Below are 7,921 nucleotides of genomic sequence, written 5' to 3' on the forward strand. Positions count from 1 at the left end.
GAATCTACGACGGCCTCGGCCTCTGAAGGCAAAAGGCTCCGACCAACACGGCCGATCGTCGATCGTCGAATCAACGGCTGGATCATCGATCGCCAAAATCGACGGCCTCGGCCTCTGAAGGCAAAAGGCTCCGACCAACACGGTCGATCGTCGATCACCGAATCAATGGCTGGATCATCGATCGCCGAAATCGACGGCCTCGGCCTCTGAAGGCAAAAGGCTTCGACCAACACGGTCGATCGTCGATCGCCGAATCAACGGCTGGATCATCGATCGCCGAAATCGACGGCCTCGGCCTCTGAAGGCAAAAGGCTTCGACCAACACGGTCGATCGTCGATCGCCGAATCAACGGCTGGATCATCGATCGCCGAAATCGACGGCCTCGGCCTTTGAAGGCAAAAGGCTCCGACCAACATGGCCGATCGTCGATCGTCGAATCAACGGCTCGATCACTGATCGCCGAACCGACGGCCTCGCCTCTGAAGGCAAAAGGCTCCGACCAACATGGCCGATCGTCGATCGCCGAATCAACGGCTCGATCACCGATCGTCGAACCGACGGCCTCGGCCTTTGAAGGCAAAAGGCTCCGACCAACATGGCCGATCGTCGATCGCCGAATCAACGGCTCGATCACTGATCGCCGAACCGACGGCCTCGCCTCTGAAGGCAAAAGGCTTCGACCAACATGGCCGATCGTCGATCGTCGAATCAACGGCTGGATCATCGATCGCCGAAACCGACGGCCTCACCTCTGAAGGCAAAAGGCTCCGACCAACATGGCCGATCGTCGATCGCCGAATCAACGGCTCGATCACCGATCGCCGAACCGACGGCCTCGGCCTCTGAAGGCAAAAGGCTCCGACCAACATGGCCGATCGTCGATCGCCGAATCAACGGCTCGATCACTGATCGCCGAACCGACGGCCTCGGCCTCTGAAGGCAAAAGGCTCCGACCAACACGGCCGATCGTCGATCGCCGAATCAACGGCTGGATCATCGATCGCCGAAATCGACGGCCTCAGCCTCTGAAGGCAAAAGGCTCCGACCAACACGGTCGATCGTCGATCGTCGAATCAACGGCTGGATCATCGATCGCCGAAATTGACGGCCTCGGCCTCTGAAGGCAAAAGGCTTCGACCAACACGGTCGATCGTCGATCGCCGAATCAACGGCTGGATCATCGATCGCCGAAATCGACGGCCTCGGCCTCTGAAGGCAAAAGGCTCCGACCAACATGGCCGATCGTCGATCGCCGAATCAACGGCTCGATCATCGATCGCCGAAATCGACGGCCTCGGCCTCTGAAGGCAAAAGGCTCCGACCAACACGGTCGATCGTCGATCGCCGAATCAACGGCTGGATCATCGATCGCCGAAATCGACGGCCTCGGCCTCTGAAGGCAAAAGGCTTCGACCAACACGGTCGATCGTCGATCGCCGAATCAACGGCTGGATCATCGATCGCCGAAATCGACGGCCTCGGCCTCTGAAGGCAAAAGGCTCCGACCAACATGGCCGATCGTCGATCGCCGAATCAACGACTCGATCATCGATCGTCGAACCGACGGCCTCGGCCTTTGAAGGCAAAAGGCCCCGACCAACATGGCTCGGTTGCCGATCGCCGAATCTATGACTCCGTCGTCGGCCTGATCAACAAATCGCCGAACCAATTGCTCAATCTACGTCTCGATCGTCGAGGACGTATCGGATTCTGCGACGGAGATCGAAGGAGCGGAATATCTACGACGGCCCCCACCTCTGAAGGCAAAGGGCTTCGACTAATGCGGCTGGCTAACTTGCCGACTTAGCTTCGACTAAGAAGGGCAAAACGCCAAGATGACCGCAGTCGCATTCACGACATACCGATCTGGTCACGACCGATCGAAGGATATTCGGCTTGCCACCGTTTATCATACATCCCGACGCATACGTCCGACCAAGGGCTGGACAATGGATATTCGACTTGCCATCGTTATCCTATCCGAATACGTCGGATGCTACTCGACTATCAGATTCTGCAGAATGATCGTGTCGACGAGCAACGTTCGGAGGTTGGCCGACCTCCGACCCGACGTGCATGCTCGACCTACAGTCGGGACGATCGATATTGGATCGTTCGTTGATATGATCGCCAGAGTCGGGGCAGGAAAAGATGGAACACCACTCCTTTCGTCCGAAGCCGTCGCCCACGTGTTCACGCGAGCCAGCACGACATCGGGCTCAGGAGTGGAGGGGGGCAACTGTTGGGGAATACCCACCGACCGACTTACGGTCGAAGGGGCCGACCCCGACGGACGACTCCGACTGGCCGACCCCGACGGCCGACCCCGACTGGCCGACTCCGACTGGCCGACCCCGACTGGCCGACTCCGACTGGCCGACTCTGACTGGCCGACCGACCGACTGGCCGACCCCGACGGACGACTCCGACCGACCGACTGGCCGACTCCGGCCAGGAAGTCTGATGGCCGACCCCGACGGCCGACCCCGACGGACGACTGGCCGACCCCGACGGCCGACTCCGACTGGCCGACTCCGACTGGCCGACCGACCGACTGGCCGACTCCGACCGACCGACTGGCCGACTCCGGCCAGGAAGTCTGATGGCCGACTCTCGCAACATGATGCTCGCCGACCAATGGAGGGGCCCGACACCACTCAGCTGGCTACCGACTTTGGGTCGGTCGGCTCCTCCAACCACCGTACAGCCGCCAGACGTTGTCAGCTCTGACACGGACATGCGGCGCGGTTACCTAGGGGCATTGTCCCGCCGAGGGCATTGTCAACCCTGGTGATTGGACAGCCACACGGCGACATGACATTTTCACGGCGGCTCTGACAGTCTACAGTGAGTTGACAGTTCCTCACTTGTCCGCGCCATTAATGATGGCGCCATACCGTGCTCCACTATATATACCGGGGAAGGCAACAGTGCAAGGGGTCGATCCGCCCGTCTCTCCCACATACGCAGGCTCGCTCTTCTCTCTCTCCCTCTCTCTTCCTCAGAGCTCTCTGTCTGCATTTCACTGTTGCCCAGTCACCTCTCTGACTTGGCCGTCGGAGGGTCCCCGCCGGAGCCGCCTCCGATCAGTGCGGACTTCCTTTTGCAGGTGCACGCTTTCCGGCGATCGGGCGACGAGACGATTGACCGCAACAAAAATAAATAAATAAATAAATAAAATTGCTGATCGAACATATTCCGCACCTATCTGTTGGTTTCCAATCTCTTTGATGTATCTTCCGGTTAATGCTAGAGGGGTGTCAGCCGAGACGTTTTACAATCTAGGTTTCGTTAGGTTCCACGAACTCATGGAGTAAACGATTAGGGGGGGACTCATGCCCAAATCCATGAGAATGTTGTTAGATGCATTACTTGGAAAATAGATCTAATAAATCAGAAAACATTCATTTCTTTATTAAACTTATTTTTTGAATAATATTCCTAATAATGTTTAGACTAATTGTCTTCATTGGCATCATCTCAAGATACAGCGAACCAGTTCTTGTTTCAGATTTCGGACAACTTTGGTCATAGATACAGCAAGATCCGGAAAACATTTCAGGAAATGCAAATCTCATGCTATTTCCAGTGCAAATCCAATAATTTGGATATTGGGTTTGGGTTGTGTTGCTTCCATTGGCACACCGAGTCGTCGGAGGGCTATGTCATAGATGGTCCATGTCATACACGGTCCATGATCCACGCCGCGACATCAATAACCTACAATTACTTTGATTAACGGACGCTAAGATTGGTGGCATTTTCGTAATTCGAAACAAGAAGCGCGGTATGGAGAAACGCAAAATACCAGCACCGATCGTGATGTGTGTAGAGACCGCCTACGGGAAGAAGCTGGCGACCAAGGCCGCCAGGAAGTCAGCCTCAGCCTCCGGCGACGTGAAGAAGACCCACCGCTTCTGGCCCGAGACGGTGGCTCTTGGGGAGATCCACAAGCACCAGAAGAGCACGGAGTTCCTCATCCGCAAGCTCCTTTTCCAGCGCCTGGTCAGCGAGATCGCTTGCTTAGGACTTCAAGACTGACTGACCTCCAGTTTCAGAGCTCCGGCGTGGCCGCCCCCCAGGAGGCAGCGGAGGCCTATCTCATGGGGCTCTTCGAGGACATTAATCCTTGCGCGAAGAGAGTTACGATCATGCCCAAGGACATTGAGCTTGCCTGTTGGATCAGGGGTGAGAGGGCTTGAGCACCACCTGATTCATATGGTGGCTTGGTTTCCGGCGTTCCATCAGTCCAACTTTGTTGTTTTTCCTTGTTTCTCCCTTTTTCTTGATTCTTTACCCCAAAAATAAAGAAAATCTTGATTAGGGTTAGGTGGAGTGGTGATTGAACGAAGAAAGAAGATTGGGAAGCAGCACTGTGGTTGGTATTTACGTTAAGGTAAGTTTTATGCCCCCCCCCCCCCCCCTTTTTTTTTTTCCCCCCTAATATGGGTTGGGGGAGGTCCTGCTGGAATCTTTCGGACCTTTTTTTTTTTTATTCATATAGTTCAGAGATAAAAAATAAATTAAATAATATTCAATCGAATTTATTTTTATATTTAAATATTTTTAAATATAAATAAAAATTTAAGTATCCAACTAATATTTATATCTATATCCATAAATATCAAAAAAAATTGATATGAATATGGGTAAATAACTATCTGATCCATATCCAAATATCCAATTTCAGTTCTAATCCTATTCAATTTTATATAACACTTATGATTTTTTTAAAAAATAAATGATCATATTAATATACTATTAATTTGATTTATCATCCACTTAGTAATATTTTTAGTTCCATGATCATAAAGTTTAATCATCTGACTTATATCCGTATTTGTATCACTGCCGGTCCTGGGGCGGGTCAAAGCGGGCGACCGCCGCAGGCCCCTATTTTTTTTTTTGTCTAGGTAAACCAAACACGCCTTCTCCCTCTCCCGAGTCCCAGCACCCCAACGATTTTTCTGGATAAACCAAACGTCTTCTCCTCTCACAACCTGTAGCTCCTCTCTCCCGCCTCCTCCTCCGTCTCCGATCTTTTCATCCTATTCTGCTGTCCATCGGTGATTCTTCCTTATTTTGGACATCAAAAATCATATCAAAATCCGTCAAAATCAAGTAAATCTCTTCAATTTTTCTCTTTCAATCTGCTATGAATTTTAAACTTGATTTTTTGCCGATTTATTGTCAGAAAAATTCTTGAAATTCTAGTTCAACAAGTTCCCCTGTTTTTTCATTTTTTTATCTTTCCGGCATTATTAGGCTGCCGCTGGTCACCGGAGCTTGTAGTTGTCGTCGTCCGATCGTCGAAGACTACCCCTTTAGTTGTGGACGGTGTTGGCAGGGGAGGAGGACCTCCCTTATGGGTTGTGGCCTTGCCTCAGGAACAGGGATGAGTTCTCTGTTTCGTTAAAAAAAAAAAAACAGAGAGAAAGAGTCCTTGTTTTACCATGGAAAAAGAAGGAAAAAAAAACTATTCAACCACTGTTGGCTGAATTGGATTTTTTGATGCTTTATATATAAATTTTTTTATTTTCCTTTTTAGATCCTTGAATATGTTGTACTCTCAGCTTTTCTTGTTCTCAGCTCATTGAGTCTTCCAGATGAACTTTTTCTCTGACCATTCTCTATACATATGTAACAAATTTAAAATTAAAAAAAAAATCACTGGAGCCTGTGGTTGTCGTCATCCGATCGTCAGAGACCGCTCCTTTAGTTGTGGGCAGTGTTGGCCGGAGAGGAGGATCTCCCTTACGGCCTTCCTCAGGAACGAGGGATGAGTCCTCTATTCTGTTAAAAAAAAAAAAAAGAAAGGATCCCCTATTTTACCATGGAAGAAAAAGGAAAAAAAAAAAAGAGAAAAGAAAAAATGATCCACAATTCACACAATAAAAAAAAAAGAAAAAAGATGATCCACACTGTTCTGTTAAAAAAAGAGAGGATGAGTCCTCTGTTTTACTATGGAAGAAAAAGAAGGAAAAAAAAAGATGGTCCACAGTCCACACAATAAAAAAAAAATGGTTCACACAATATAATTACATGGATTTATTAATTATAATCTAATTGGTTTAGGTATATGAAATTTGGCCCGTCTATGTGAGAGTCTCAATCAATAGGTCAGTATTCTTGCATATGATGGAATATATTTAATTTTATACATCTAGGACTTGCTTTTTTAAATAAATATAATTTTGTACATCTATTGAAGAAGAATTATTGTCAAATATTGATTACAAAGAAATTATAAAAAATTTTGCATTACAAAATGTACGTAAATTAATTTTTCAATAATAATTAATATTTTAAATATATTAATTTTTAATAAAAAAAAAATATTTGGCCCCAGGCCTAAAAAATATCAGGACCGGCCCTAATTTGTATCCATATTTTCAATATCCGATTTGCATCCCTATCCATTTAAAATAAATATGAATATAAATTTTTGCATTCGTTAATATCAGTATTTATATCTATATTTATCAAATAAAATAAATATATATATGGATATACTAATATTCAATCAATATCTGATCTGTTTTCAAGCCTACATGAGACACAGTAAATCTGGCATTATGGGTGCAATTAAGATTTTATATCCTAGTAGGATAGAGATGCCCCGATCATTCTGTCTTTTTTCTGTGAGAAAATAAAATTGGGTGGATTCAGAATACCAAAATTTATTTATACAAAAATAAAAGAAAAAATAAAAAAGAAAAAAAATGAGAAAATGATAAAGAAAAGAAAAAAAGAAAGAAAAGAAGAAGAAAAATAAAAAAAGAAAGAAGGGAGAAGAAAATGAAAGAAAAATGAAAGAAAGAAGAAAAAAGGTAGAAGAAGAGAAAGAAAAGAAAGAAAGGAAAGGAAAGAAGACAGAAAAAAATATAAAGGATATCTATCAAGATACATGTCGAAATTACTATCGAGACGGGATGAGATAGAGGGACATCCCATTCTATGAAAAAATTGAGATATCTTTGTCCTATAAAATTTAAAATATGATACAATAACTATCCACGATAGCTCATAATGGACATATAATTGTTCACATTTTGACTCATAAATATCATAACTATGCTCTTAACATTCAATATAACGGCCCACAAATCCCCTTCTATACAAAAAGAGGCAGAAAAGATCCTCACATAAATTCTTTTAAACATAAGCTCTCTCATTCTCTATATTCTCTTTCGATTATTTTTAAATTTTGATTAACTTAAGCATCAAAAAATTTTGACGAACAAACTCCAAAACATACATTGTTGCTGATTGAATGAGTCTTCATCCTCGATCTCCCTTATATTTCAGATTCATTTTTAAACTAATCTCTTGCTCGATCTTCTATTGGTCTCTCCAAAAGTTTAGAGACAACATCAGCTAAACATCATAAGGTCAAGAACCTCGCTACCATCAATAAAATAAAAATAAAAAGAATGGATTCTTGCCTAGAATGAAACAACATGCGGTAATGAAACACATGCACACGCGGACACATAATGATTCATCATTTTAGGATTCTTGTCTGAGCGACACATCGGACCGCGGCGGGAACTGCTAGGCCGAATCGGACGCTGCCCGAACCTCCGTCAAAGCCGTGGAGGGTAGCACCCGCTCGATCGCGTCACATTGGCCAAAACCATATCCGCCGAATATCCCCTCGCGGCAGCATATCCCATCCACCCACTCACAGCGCCAAATCAAGCAGCCAAGCCTCTCATTTCCCTATCGGTCACACCACTCATCTTTCAAATAAATAACACAAACGTCATATCATCTACCCGTATATATAACTTCCCATGTACACCTCCGGAGGCTAATTTTTGGTGTGCGTGCGTGTCTATGGCTACCCGACTCCTTCAACCCGTCCCGTCCTGGTTTGAGGCGGGCTGCTATCAGAAGACAAAATCCCGCAACCTCCGA

The 7,921-nt window shown here is 46.3% G+C and overlaps 2 pseudogenes; both read left to right on the forward strand.

The window, feature by feature from the left end:
- LOC140851249 (probable apyrase 7) overlaps window positions 1-3,740 on the forward strand; it is a 6,880-nt pseudogene extending 3,140 nt beyond the window's left edge.
- LOC105049498 (histone H3.2-like) lies at window positions 3,520-4,243 on the forward strand (annotated as a pseudogene).
- The last annotated feature ends 3,678 nt before the right edge of the window (window positions 4,244-7,921 follow it).

The sequence above is a fragment of the Elaeis guineensis genome, chromosome 8, assembly GCF_000442705.2.
Source record: "Elaeis guineensis isolate ETL-2024a chromosome 8, EG11, whole genome shotgun sequence".
Lineage (NCBI taxonomy): Eukaryota > Viridiplantae > Streptophyta > Magnoliopsida > Arecales > Arecaceae > Elaeis > Elaeis guineensis.